Here is a 14,566-nt window from a genome sequence, read left to right on the forward strand (position 1 = left end):
AAAGCTCTAACATTATAGGACTTACTCTAGAGGTCTGTGATTTAAATAAATTCATAAATTTTCTTCAGAATAAATAATTGTATATTACTTCTAACATTAAAGTTACACAAAAGAGCTTTACTTAATTAAAAAGAAAAAATAAGATGATGGAATCATATCCAATATTTCTATGATTAGTCTGTTTATGGACATTTTTTATTCTAATATGTTCATAATGTTATACTAGATGGATGACAAAATATGGTTAAGAAACTAGCAACAGAAATCTCAAAACTCCCTGCCTCTCAAGTTCCTTTAATATAGATTCATCCACAGACATTTCTTCATCTCCTTCTAAAAGGTAAGCAAAGGGGTATCTCCCATCCAGGACAGCAACCTTTGCAATGGGCCATAAGAAAAAGAATTCAGGATTAAAGGATCTCTGGCACTAAAAGAAGAAATATTGCTAACTTATGGAATCTTGTGAATAGTGCATTTGTAATGGGATTATTAATGATCAACTAATTGAAAAAGCCATTAAGACTGAAACTATTATAAACAGAGTTGAATAAATATTTAAAAGCTTAGATGAGATGGCTAAGCTGATGTGAAATGTAGAAAAGGCTTAAAGATTCTTTATAACCATGGTTGGTCATGCATTATTATTTCAATGGTATAATAGAAAATAGTAGTAGACTTGACTTTGAATGGTTTAGGGAAATATAAAGCACCCAACATAGTGCCTGGCACAGAATAGCTACTCAATAAGTAATAGTTAATACATTTAATTTGGGGTTGCAATAAATTTACCTGCTTTCTTTGCTATATGATTTGTCTTTAATATTTGAAGGGTTTTATGATACCCTATAAGGGAGAGAGTATGAATCAATTCTCAATCTTACATGAGGACAGACCCTTTTTTTTGGAGCATGTCATAAGACATATGTCCCAAAAATGTACTAGAATGTTAATAAGCATCCAAGGCTTTTAAAGTAAGGTGTTAATTATACTTGCCAGGCCAAAAACTAAGAAAACAACTCAAAAAATATAGAAAAAGAAACAACAAGGGAATTAAAATAGTACACTAGAAAATATTTGACACAACACAATAATGGAGAAAGACAGGAATAAAAAAGACAAAAGATATATAGAAAACAAATAGCAAATAAGCAGATAGAAATCATATCTTATCAGTAACCACATTAAATATAAATGGATTAAACACTCCAATAATAAGGCAGGCAAAATGTGTTTTTTAATGATCTAATGATATTCAGTTACTTCTTGTAGAAGCAACATACTTTAGATTCAAAGGCATAAATAGGTTGAAAGCAAAAGTATGGAAAAAGATGTATTATACAAAAAGTAACCAAAAGAGAACTGGAATGGCTATACTAAAATCAGATAAAATAGACTTGAAGACAGAAATTTTTACTAGACACAAAAAAGGTATTTTATAATGATAAAGGGATGAATCAATCAGGGCCATAAAAGGGAATACTATGAACAACTCTGTGTCAACAAATTAGAGAACCTATATGAGCTAACCAAATTCCTAAAAATACACTAACAACAAAAAATGACTCAAAAAGAAATAGAAAATCTGAATATGCCAATAAGAAGTAAAGAGATTGAATTAGAAATTTTAAAAACTTCCCAAAAGAAATATCCAGGACCAGATAGCTTCACTTATGAATTGTACCAAACACTTAGAAGAGAATGAATACCAATTCTTTGCAGACTTTTCCAAAAATGTAGACATAGAGAAAATATTCCCTTATTCCAATATTATCTTGTATTACCCTGAGGCCAGTATTACCCTGATAACAATACCAAAAATGCCACGAGGAAAGAAAACTACAGACCAACATCATTTATAAATTTATATGGAAAAATCCTCAAAAAAATACTAGCAAACTAAATTCAACAACACAAAAAAAAGAACTCTGCACAGTGACCAAATGAGATTTCTCCTAGGAATTCAAAGTTGGCTTAACATCCCAAACTTAAGAAATATAATGCATCATTTTACTATATTAAAAACAAAGCCATATGATCGTAACAGTAGATGCAGACATAGCATTTGAAAACATTCAACAGCCATTCATAATTTAAAAGAGACAAAATATTGCAAGCATAAAGAAACTTCATCCTGATAAAGAGCATCTATGAAAAAACCCCATAGTTAACATTATATTTTATGATGAAAGACTGAATTTTTCTCCCAAAGATCAGGAATAAAAGGAAAATGTCTGTTCTTCCCACTATTCAATATTCACTGGCACTGGAAGCTCTAGCCTTAGCAGTTAGGCAAGGAAAAGAAAGAAAAGGCACACAATTGGAAAGAAAGAATAAAACTATATCTATTGACTAATGACATGATTTGTACATATAAAATTCTAAGGAATTCACTAAAACTATTAGAACTAATAAACAAGTTCTGCAAATGTATAGAATACAAGATCAATATCCAAAAATTAGTTGTATCTCTATACACTAACAATAAACAATCTGAAAATAAAACTAAGAAAGCAATTCCATTTGTAATAGTGTCAAAAACAATAAAATATTTAGAAAAAAGACTTAAGGAAAGAAGTTTCAAGACTTGTACCCTAAAACTACAAAACATAGTGAAAGAAATTAAAGGATTATTAAGTAAATGGAAAAACATCCCATATTCTTGAAGTGGAAGACTTACTATTGCTAAGAAGACAATATCACCCAAATGTACCTACAGACTAAATGCAATCTATGCCGAAATTCCAGTTGCCTTTAAGCAGAAATTTACAAGTTGATCCTACAATTCATGTGGAAATAAGAGACTAAAAATTGCCAAAATAATCATGAAAAGGAAGAAGAAAATTGAAGAATTCACACATTCTATTTAAAAATCCACTACACACTACAGTAATCGAGACAGTGTAGTAGTAGCATAAGGATAGACATAGAGATCAAATGAACAGAATAGAGAGTCCAGAAATTAACCCTCCCATTTGGTCAAATGATTTTAACAAGGTTACCAAAATAATTCAATGGGGACAGAATAGTCTTTTCAATAAATGCTGCTGGGAAAACTGGATATCCACATGCCAAAGAATGAAGCTGGACCCCTACCTCACATCATATGCAAAAATTGGCTCAAAATTGATCACAGAACTAAATGTAATTGCTAAAACTTTAAAACCCCTAGAAGAAAACATAAGGGTAAATCTCTGTAACTTTGTTTTAGGCAACAGTTTCTTATATATGATATCAAAAGTATAAACGACAAAAGAAAAAAAGTAGAAAATTGGACTTCATCAAAATTTTTAAAATTTGTGCTTCAAAGAACACCATCAAGAAAGTAAAAAGACAATCCACAGAATGGGAGAAAATACTAGTAAAAAATATATCTGATAAGGAATATATGTATATATATATATATGATTCTATATATATTCTAATAATATTCCTAGGAATATTTAATTTATTAATTGTTATTCATTTGTATTTCAAAGCTGGCTTTCAAAAGCTATTCATTTAAAAATTGTATGTGTAATCATATCCACTTCTCACCGTAGTTCATAGAATAGAGAATACAAAACACTTGATATCCTTTTAGAATCACAGAACCTTAAAATTGAGAGGACATAAGAAGTCATCGAGGCCAGGCTTTATCTGAAGTACAAATTTTCTTGTCCACATTTCAGAGTAAGGATTATCTTATCTCTTTTTCAACCCCCAGTGGCAGAAACCCATTATTTCTGAGACAATGCATGCATTAATTTACAGATCTGTTTGTGAGAAAAATCAGTCTTTACTGAGACAAAACCTACTTACATTAGGATTATAAACAATAACTCTGTTACAAGAGGAACAGCAAAAAAATCTTGCTTTGTTCCAAGAAAGTGGTGCTTGTGAATATTCTTTATAGATAAGAGGTATATTCACAATATAGAAAGCACATGTCAAAAACAGCAATAAAGAATCAGTCAGGTATTAAAATTTTGTTGTCTTAAAAATTAAGTGGTAGAATCATAATCCTGCAAACTAGAAATGTGTTTAGCATCACACAAGTGAGACATGTCAAATGGGAACACTTTTTTCCTAACTTCATGGGAGTTCACTTGCAACTAATAGATTTAGCATTTAAGCAAAATATTAGGAAATTAAGATTGTGGTATAAATAGCTAGAGTTTTACATAAAGTTCTAAGCAAACCTTGACTGAATATAAATGTCGAAGATAAAGGTTACTATAAGTCATATCACAAAAGAGCTCGATGAGGCTCTGTTGCTATCCATAGGACTGTGGACCAGTCTCTGTCTCTCTGCTCTCCAGGGTCCTCAGAATCAGAAGGATTGGACCATAAAATCCCGTTCCTTTTAGTTTTAAACAGACAATAGTTTAGTGGTTACCAGAGGGTAAAGGGGTGGGGGGAGGGAGAAGAGGGTAAGGGGTATCAAATATATGGTGTTGGAAGGAGAACTGGGTGGTGAACACACAATGGGATTTATAGATGATGTAATATAGAATTGTACACCTGAAATCTATGTAATTTCACTAACAATTGTCACCCTAATAAATTTTAAAAATTCTGTATAGGATTGTAGGGCATAGGTGGTTATTAGTTAGTTCTATATTGACTTAGTATTTAATAATAAAATCCTCATTATATACTTATTATGTACTGTGTGCCAGACTATTACAAGCCCAATGGTGAAACAATATAGACAAATAGCCCTGACCTCAGGGAGCTTACCTTTTAATGGGTTAAGTGGACAATGAACAATGTAAGTAAGTAAAAATATGTATGTTTGGTAAAGGTTAATGTTAAGGTGAAAATAATAAGGTAGGAAAGAGGTGTGTGAAATATTGAGAAGGGATTGAAATTTTAGCTAGGATGGCTACGGAAGCTCTTACTGAGGTAAACATTTTGTCATGTCTGAGGGAAGAATTGCAATGGAGCAAACTAGGGAGAGTATGAAGATGAAGGCAGAGAAGTCTTGGGAACTGGGAGGAGGTACGCGATATCATGTAGACTTTTAGATCGCAAGTCATTGCAGAATTGTAAACAGAGGTGCAAAGTGATATAGTCCACATTTGAACAGCATCGGTTGAGCAGCTATAGACCGCAGTGGAACAAAGCCAGATATAAGGGGCTATTAAGAAGCTACTGCAGTCATCCAAGTGGGAGAGGATGGAGGTTTGGACTACAGAAGTGGTGATGAAAGTGATTGAGAAGTGGTGGAATTCTGGGTACATTATGAGGACAGAGGCAATGCAATTTGCTGAAGACTGGACTGGGGGAGAAAGCGAAGAATCAAAGATAATACCAACATCTCCTAGAAGGATAGAAATACCATTAATGTAAAAGCCAGCATGGGGAGCTTACATTATTCGTTTTCTGATCGGTGGGGGCAACTGGACTCTTCAGAGGTCGGCTGACGCCGTGGTCAGCAAGTGGGGCTGTGATACAAAACAAGGGGTAACATAAGATTAGGAATCTGTCAACGTCCTAGTTCCAGTCCAAGCTCGTAGAACAGCAGCTTTTGGGTAACTTGTCAACAGGAATCCAACAGCACAGAGAGACTGTTTGTTCTGCAGGCAGTTTCCAAGTCCAAGGAGCAGCGTCATGCTCTGTAAGCAGCCTGAGTTCAAACTGCAAAACTCCAAATGATGGGCCACACATTATGCTGTTAAAGTTCTTTTAAGTCCTCACAACCTATAAAAGGCTATTAGAGGAAACTGACAGGCTCACCTTAATGTTGATGTTGGTTACTACCTATTAATGTTTCGTTTCCCTCCAAAGTAAAGTAGGCAGCAGAGTGTAAAGGAGTAAGTGTCAGAAGTCCTGGGTTCTAGCCCTGTTTGGCTTTTTATAAGTTATCGAATTGAAATAAGCCACTCACACAAAATGCTCTCATCTGACGTTTTTCCATAAGTTGGAAGAATTATATCTGCCCTATCAGTCCTCCAAGATTATTGTAAGACATGTGAGATGACACACATAAACATCTTTGGTAAATTGAGAAAGATCCAAATGTAAGGCACTGATTCAAATAATGTAACTTAATTTTTAGAGTCATAAGTGGATCAATTAGCAATGAAGTTTAAAAACGAAAAAGCTTAATACACAAATTAAAGGTAAATACCAAAGAAGAAGTAAAGTGACTTTTACTCCTGTTATTGAAAGCAGCTTTTTGTGATCCACACAGGTTGCTTGGGAAACCATTGCAAGTGGATTACAAATCCCTTGACTGCCAGCTCTGCTCACAATCACCACACACACACACACACTTCACCTTGTTTCCTTAACACAGACTCACTTCACAAAATGTTCCTAGGGTGGTCGCAAAGGGGTTTTGAACAGAGAATCAAAGGTTGAAGGAGACTGTTGGAAAAAGAAAGAACAAATAGGTCCATGCAGTTATGGCAAGTTCATAACTGCAAGTTCATAACTGTTTCCTAGAGTGAAAAAGAAAGATTTGTTTAACTGCAGGAACAGTGGCCACAAGGAAACACCATTCCTAAAACATGACTAACAGTAAAAATTCATCATGCATCCTTAGAACAAAAGGTCCTCCACTGAAGTATTTGTTTGGAAGTCATCATGGAAATGAAGGTTCTTCTACACACCCAGGTCACTCACCATTTGAAAAGAGCTTTCGATTCTCAAAAAAACTCAGTGTGGTAGGCAAGGCAAATATTCTTTGTTTGTTCAACTCTTTCAGTCACCTAATACTTATTGAGCAAACAATGTGTTCCAAGTGCTGTCTAACCCAGTAGAACTTTCTGTGATGATGGCATGTTTTATATTGTATTGTCCCATGCTGTAATCACTGTCTACATATGCCTATGGAGCACTTGAAATGTGGTTAGCACGACTGAGGAAATCAATTTTTAACTGGCTCTTTTGGAAGCAAGGCAATCCAGTCTCAACAAGCAGATTACCTGCTTTCACCAATATATCCTCTCCACACCCACACCCTTTCTTCTCAAGGATCAAAGCACAGCCCCAAAGACACTCTTTGCTGGAGTCTTGCTCCTGATTTTCTTAAGTGTCTGTGTAGATGGCCAGCTTGTTCTAACTAGCTGAGAAAGTACCCCCTTCATCGCTGTTAGGTGGGTCTACCTACCTCCAGGTTACATATCTAATTCCTATATTCTGGTTACACCAAGACTGTCTTGTCTCATCATCTACCAAGCTGAATATTTACAATATGTTGCTTATCATACTCTGGATAAATTTATAATATATCTACACAAGTGAAGCATAAATCTCCAAAAATCGTCAAAGCAAACCCCCCACCCACCGCCAACAAAATGCATCCTAAGTTGAGGAGGAGAAGCATGCAAAAGAAAGGATCATATGATGGGATTTTAAAGATGAGTGAAGAAGGAAAAAAAAAGAAATCCTCTTGCAGGTCTTTCCAAATCTTTTTCAGGGTACAAAACAGATAGCAATAACATAAATATTAACAGCTAACACTTTTTGAGCTCTTCTCGAGTACTCAGGCTCTGTTCTGAGTACATGCATTATATCACTTATTCTTTCCCCAATACCTATTTCACAAAGGAGAAAGTTGAGGCCCAAACAAGTTATGTAACTTGCCTGAGGTCTCACTTATTGTTAGCATTGGAGCTAGGATTTGAATCAAGGCAGTCTGGCTCCAGAGTTTCTACTCTCAATCACCAGCACTGCTACTCCTCAACAGTAAACTGCTCCCACTCTACTAATTCTACTGCTAATTATTCTGCTGCTGCTGCTACTACTACAACTACTACTGCTACAACTTCATCATACAGCCAATTCATACAAGGGCACTGTCTCTGAGGCCAGAGTGTCCACTTGTAAAGTCCAGCATCACCACTAACTAGTACACATTTGCCAAATTTCTTAACTATTCTGTGTCTTAGTCTTATCCACAAAATGAGGGTAGTTATGGTATCTACTTCCTGGAATTATTCTGAGTAATATATATATAAAATTTAGAACAGGCCCTGACACACAGTAAGAGCTCAATATATGGTATTTTTCTTACCATGTCAACTTAGTTGGGGCAATTCACATACTCATTGAAAGCTTGTTAGTAGTTTATTTTAATAGCATCTGTTTCCATTATTTCCTAGAACACCTAATTAGGAAAAACATTTAAGTCTTGATCCAACAGGCTCTGACGTCACTCCAAAATAATAAAGCCAATGAAACATGTAGATAATAACACTGAATTTATTAAACCAGTTGTTCTGACATCTCTCAAGAAACTCAAAATTCAGGAGATGCCCAGCATATTTAAACATACCTGGATAGTCATTAAATAAATATCTGTGATGATGATCCACGATACAGTAAAATTTGATTCTTAATTACCATGAACATTTTTTACTCAAACTCTAAACAACAAGCTTCCCCTGGAGAAAATAAACTTGCCTGACATAAGCAAAGTAAAATATTTTAAAGCAACTGGCATAGCACTTGGTGCAGCCTAATATTTACCTGAAGTTGTCGAACATTTGGATGCTAAAACAAGTTTCCCACTGCAGAACCGTCTCAGCCACTGGGAATGAGACTAATATTCACATCATATTCTCTCTAATGGAATTGAACTTGAAATTTTGCTTTATCCATCAAGATGCTTAGTTCTTTCATGTTGTTGATAGAAATAGGGTCTAGAAGAACTAGATGTAGGTTACAGTTGAAAAGATTAGCCTTGGCAAGAAGGAAGAATGCTTTGTCCTTTTGTAGCTTAGCTTTACAAGAAAGATGTGTTCCAGCAAAGCAAACCTTACCCTCTCAGATGAGCAAAGCCTGTTACAAGTGTTCTTGCATATTTTGCTTGAAATTCATGGAATCAACTTCCATCTGTCAACCGGCTCAAAGTCTACAAAACACATGTGATAATATGCAGGCGGGACTCAACTAATTCAAATGTTCTTATGATATGCTTTGCAGAAACTTATTATAGTTCTAAATTTATGTGTAGGTTTATTTCATTAATGTCTGTCAAGTAAGTTCATGTGGCATATAGTAGGTACTCCATGATTATTTGCTGAATAAAGTAGTGAAAGAATGAACACTTAAAAACTGTTGAAAAACTGATTGTATCCAAATATTCATTCATTTGTTCATTGAATAAATATGTGTTAGTTACTCCAAAGGATACAAATCCTGGTAAAGCATTAAGCTAATGGCCAGTACCTTTGGTTTCTTGCTTTATCAAATCATAGCAATTCTATGCCCGCTAGAAGTTTGGGCACCTACATAACCCCTAATAATAATAGTGATTATTTATTTTATCATGTGCTTGACAAATTACATAAATATTTAGTTAAATTCTTACAATAACCCTATGAAATAGATATTACTATACTCTATTATAGATTTTAAAAAGAGACCCAGACAATAACCAACTTACTGAAGGCCACATGGTTATAAGTCAGGATCACTGAATTTCAGAGGCTTTTTGGTGACTTCCATGTTTTTTCTGGTTCATAAGAATTCACTGCTACTTGAAAATCCTTTCAAAACTTCTATAATTCCAAGATCTTTTCCCTGCCATTAATTATTTCTCTACTTCTATAAGATTGTGGGACTACGCAGTCACTGACTCTCAAATCTTTCTATCAAACCTTTTCTTTTGCCTGGGTATTTAAATTATACTAACCGAGTATGAATACAAAAATCACTTTTTCCACAAGCGTCATGAATCCCATGAAGTTGCCATAAGCTTGAAAATGCATCAGACTTATAACTCAATTTTGTTTCTAGCTGATTAATCAAGTACAAAAATTTATTTATATCATTTCTTTATAAAAAGGATCATATTCCTTATCACTAACCTTTAACTTCTGTTGTCACATTTTATAATTCATCTAAATACTTGGCATAAGTGCACAATAATTTTTAGTGGAAATGATTAATCATTTGTCCAAGAAATCCATTTAAAAACAAATTTGCTTTTTCCCTTACCAATTTAATATCTAGATGAGACTCAAAATCTTGAGGGGCCAGTCCATTTAGTTTTTCTGGGCTATATAAAGGATATCATGTTCCATAGGCTCTTCAGGTAGATGTCCATAATTTAATGTGAGAAAAATATTTTTAACCTGGCTATAGGCTTTCTCTTTAATAGATGCAAAATAGTCAGCACCACCAACTGACTCTAAATGGAAACAAATTAAGGTATGAACAAGAAAAATTACAATTTAGTACATCAAATTATAGATAAAAATTTAAGCGCCTACATACTAGTAAATAATTATATTCTTACATACCGACCATATATTTTGTACATATTTTACAGCAAGAAAAAAATTCTACATTGTCTTGGCATCAGAAAGGATTGGGTTTCTACTTCTGCTCTTACCACTGCCAACAATATGAGCAATATATGAAAATTCTAGTTGGACATATCCTTCCCAACATTTGTTATTGCCAGTCTTTTTAATTTTAGCCATTCTCATGGGGTTGTAATGGTATGTCTTAGTGGCTTTAATTTTCATTTTTCATATGAATAATAATATTAAGCATATTTTCAATGCATACTAGTCATTTCAATATTCCTTTTTGTGAAGTACCAGTTTGTAAAAAATTTGAAATGCATATACATCTTAACTTAGCACTTCCATTTCTAGGAATCTATTCTACAAAAATATTCAGCCTATTTCTGCAAGAAATATGTATACTGGAGCATTGCTTATAATACCAAAACACTGGAAATAATCCACATTTTTTTTTAGAGAACTATGAGAAACTAGGTAGCTATCTGTCTAATGATGCAAATCCATGAAAAACAGAGTTTGAAGATTTTCTTGCCCTAGAAGATATACAAAGCACAGCCAGACTTTTCATACTTTTTACATTTACACTTTCTGTATATATGACAATCTCCAAAAAAGATAATAGCCTTTCCTATCAATCTCACTGATTTTTCTTTACAATCTGGCCACTGCCAGACCCTCCAGCCTCACCATCTATCATTTCCCCTTGTGCATTCTGACCCAACTACATTGGACTACTCTGTTTCTCAAACATATGTGCTGTCTTGCACCTACAGGTCTGTCCTATTTTTCTATATACCTGTAATGCTCATCTCCACCCCAATACCTTGTCTTCAGCTCTACACAGCTAATTCCTATCCATCCTTCAAGTTTTAGCTAAAATATCACTATTTCAGAAAGGACATCTCTAGACTAAGATATCCTAGTATATGCTCCCATAGTTAATTAATCTGAAATACTTACCATTTTTATAATTAGGTAATCTCTGTTTTCCCTGCCAAAATATAGGCTCCAAACACACCTACCTTATTCACCATTATATCTCCAGCCCCCAGCATAATGCCTACCCCAAATCAGGTACTCAGAAAATATTGGTTGAACTGAAGTAAACTGATTGCAGAATTCCAAATAGGCCAAAAGTTACCATACTTTTTTATCATTAGTTACCACACATGAGCTCATTGATATTCTTAAAGGAAAAAAGACCCAGAATTAGAGAAATTCATCCCTTTAATTAGTTTTATGGCTAGGAATTAGCATACCTGACAGAGAATATCATCAATGTTCCAGAGACCACAGATTAGAAACTTCCTGCCATAAATGAAAATTATGAATGTTGTCCAAAGATAGTCATTTACACTAATCTATAAAGAAATCAAGTGACTATTAATTCACTATTTCTATTATTAGTTGCAGTGACAAGAATGCTCCTTCACTATCAACAAGATATACAATTGCAAAATGGTTCTTGATTACAATATCATTTGCTCCAAGTTGTTTCTTTACCATAATCGAGAATAGTGCCCCACCTTTCACTGTTGCATCATCTGCTCATAACATACACAAGACTGCACATATCTCTCCAATTCCTGTAGGATAGTATATAATTAATTAGATCTTAAAACAAGAAAAATGTGTGTGTTCATCCATGAATGTTGCCATCTGTTCTCCCTCTATGTTCACCTTTTCTTCCTCAAAATATTTTAAAGTTGGCTCAGGAATTAACTCCTGTTGCAGGAAAGCTTCTAGGTTAACAGTGATTTTTCAGACAGCCTGAATCTGTTCCTTCTAGTCAATTCTCAGGATTTAAGTTAAGCATACTTTTTCACTAGACACTTAAAATAGGTAAAGAGACTATTTGTTGAGTGTGAGGTAGGTGTGTGGTGAAATTAGCAAGAAATTCTCCTTACCCCAATATCCACACCCTTTTGCAATGACACTGTGCAGCCCCTCCCATTGAGTTGGAGTCTATTTGTCCACCCTCTAAATCTGGGCTCTGTCATGTGACTTACTGTGGCCAATGGAGTTTTGGCAAACATGATGTCACTACAAGCCTGAAAAGTGCTTGTATTTTGGGGTTTTCTCTTTCTTGCTGTTTTGAGGAATCCTATCACCACAACCAGGTGAACAAGCCCGGGCTAGCCAATGACCCATTAACATTCATTGCCCCTAATGATAGTCAACCACCAGTAAGTAAGTGAGGCTGTGTATGATTGCTAGCTGACAGCCAATGCATGAGTGAGACCACACAGGCCAAATTGCTAACACGCAGAAGAGTAAGCAAATAAATTATTATTGTTTTAACCAGTAAGTTTGGGGATGGCTTTCTACACAACAAAAGCAAACTGATGAAATAAACAGACTCAATCATGTAACCCTATTTTCCCAGCGCTGGCTCTAGGGTGAAATGGTCCATACGTCTGGACAATATTATTCCCCTCAGAGTGACATAGTGTTCACAGAACCCAGAATCACAATGCCTTAGTTGTTTGTATGCATCTTTCCAAGTCTAGCAGGAGCAAGAGAAGTGGGGTTGGTTTACCAAGCACCATCCTAATAGAGCATGAACATAACACCAAAGGCAATGACGTTTCTTTGGTGATACTGATCTCTCCAAGGATATTATATCAGAAGGGGGAAGGGATTATTTTTCATTAACTAATGAAAGGTAGCAGAATATGCCACCTCAAAATATGCCACTTTGGCTTAATGATTATTTTGAGCTGTGAGTACTTAAAAAACAGTAAAGGCAGTGGGAGGCTTTGTCTGAACTCCCCTTACCTGCCTAAAGGCAAATCCTCTGAAAGGAACTCAATTGTCCTAAATCCCCTTATCACAGGAGAGGAAACTAAAAGTTGATACCACACCCAGACAAACTTTGTCACGAACAATCATACTTCCTAGCTATTCTTCTAAGGCTCTATTCATCTTTCCTAACAATTACTCTCCCCTAAGAGACCTATGTTCACCCTCTGCTTTCCCTACTAAGAAGGTATTTAAGTCTGAAATCCAAGCCACCTCAGGGAGTTATTATTTTCTCCTGGGTATCTCTCATGTAGACATGAGGTACATGCCAATAAACTTGTTTGCTTTTGTTTTGTTAATCTGTCTTTTAGGACAGGGGTCTCAGTCAACAGCTCAGAAGGATAGAGGGAAAATTATCCTTCTTCCCCTGCACTAACAAACTACGGTAGTAAATGAGGTTCGGTGGGTGAAGATCTACTGAAGCTCAACTCAACTGCTTTTCCGGACTAAAGGAACAAAATCTGGCAGTGCTCAACTAAAATATCCTTTTGACTAACTTGTATTGATGGGAAGAATAGAGCTATCTCTGAATCAGAAATTATTTCAAGGCAAAATGTATTTTGTTAGTTGAATCCTTAATATGCAGTGTCATTTTTGCTTCTATTTTAAGAAAAAAGCCACACTAATATTGAACGAGAAAATCTATCACACATACTTCAACTTTTTTTCCCCAATCCCAAGCACTCCATCCGACAATGGTTTGCTTCAGCCCGTGACGTGGGTGGCCCTCCTCTCTGCCCCCATAACTCTCTGCTTCCCATGGTCATTACTCTTATCACAATACTTCAATGCCCTTCCACTCATACTATGTACTTCTTATGGGCAGGGAAAATGCTGGTTCATCTTGATATCAGATCCCCCAGCACCTAGCTCGATGCCATGATAGACACTCAATACATACCTATTGAATAGAAATGAATCTAAGAATAACAGAATAGCAAAGGACTGGACAAATAGCCAATGTTCAAACTTACTGGTTTGCAGATTGCTATTGCTTGAAATTATAGGTCATTTTGCAATGAACTTAATTGCTATATGGTTTACTAGCTTCAGTGATTTTTAAGACATAGTTTTTAATCCTTTTTTCCTTGCTATTTAGTTCAAGAATGGGTATATGACCTAATCTGAGACAACTAGTTATACAGTATTTCCGTGACCATAGTGATATAACATAAGATGAACTTGTGAGAACAATTCTCAGGTCCCTTGCAGAAGAACCCTTGGAGAAGAGACTTACTCTCTCCCCCTAATTTGAACAAATAGGCATGTAACCCTTGTTGCTAACAGCACTCCTCTACCAGCTATGAAAGAGAACAGCCTGAGAACAATGGAGAAGATGAGGGCCAAGATAATTGAAGAGAAATGTAACCGGGTCCTTGATCAAACTAACTGTGCTTGATGTCTACATTACTGATGGAATTTTTAGTTTTGTGATCCAATATATTTCCTTTCTCATTTAAGCCACTTTGGGTTATATTTTCTGTTACTTGCAACCAAAATAATCCTCATACAAACTCTAA

This window comes from Rhinolophus hipposideros, assembly GCF_964194185.1.
Source record: "Rhinolophus hipposideros genome assembly, chromosome: 8".
NCBI classification, from domain to species: Eukaryota; Metazoa; Chordata; class Mammalia; order Chiroptera; family Rhinolophidae; genus Rhinolophus; species Rhinolophus hipposideros.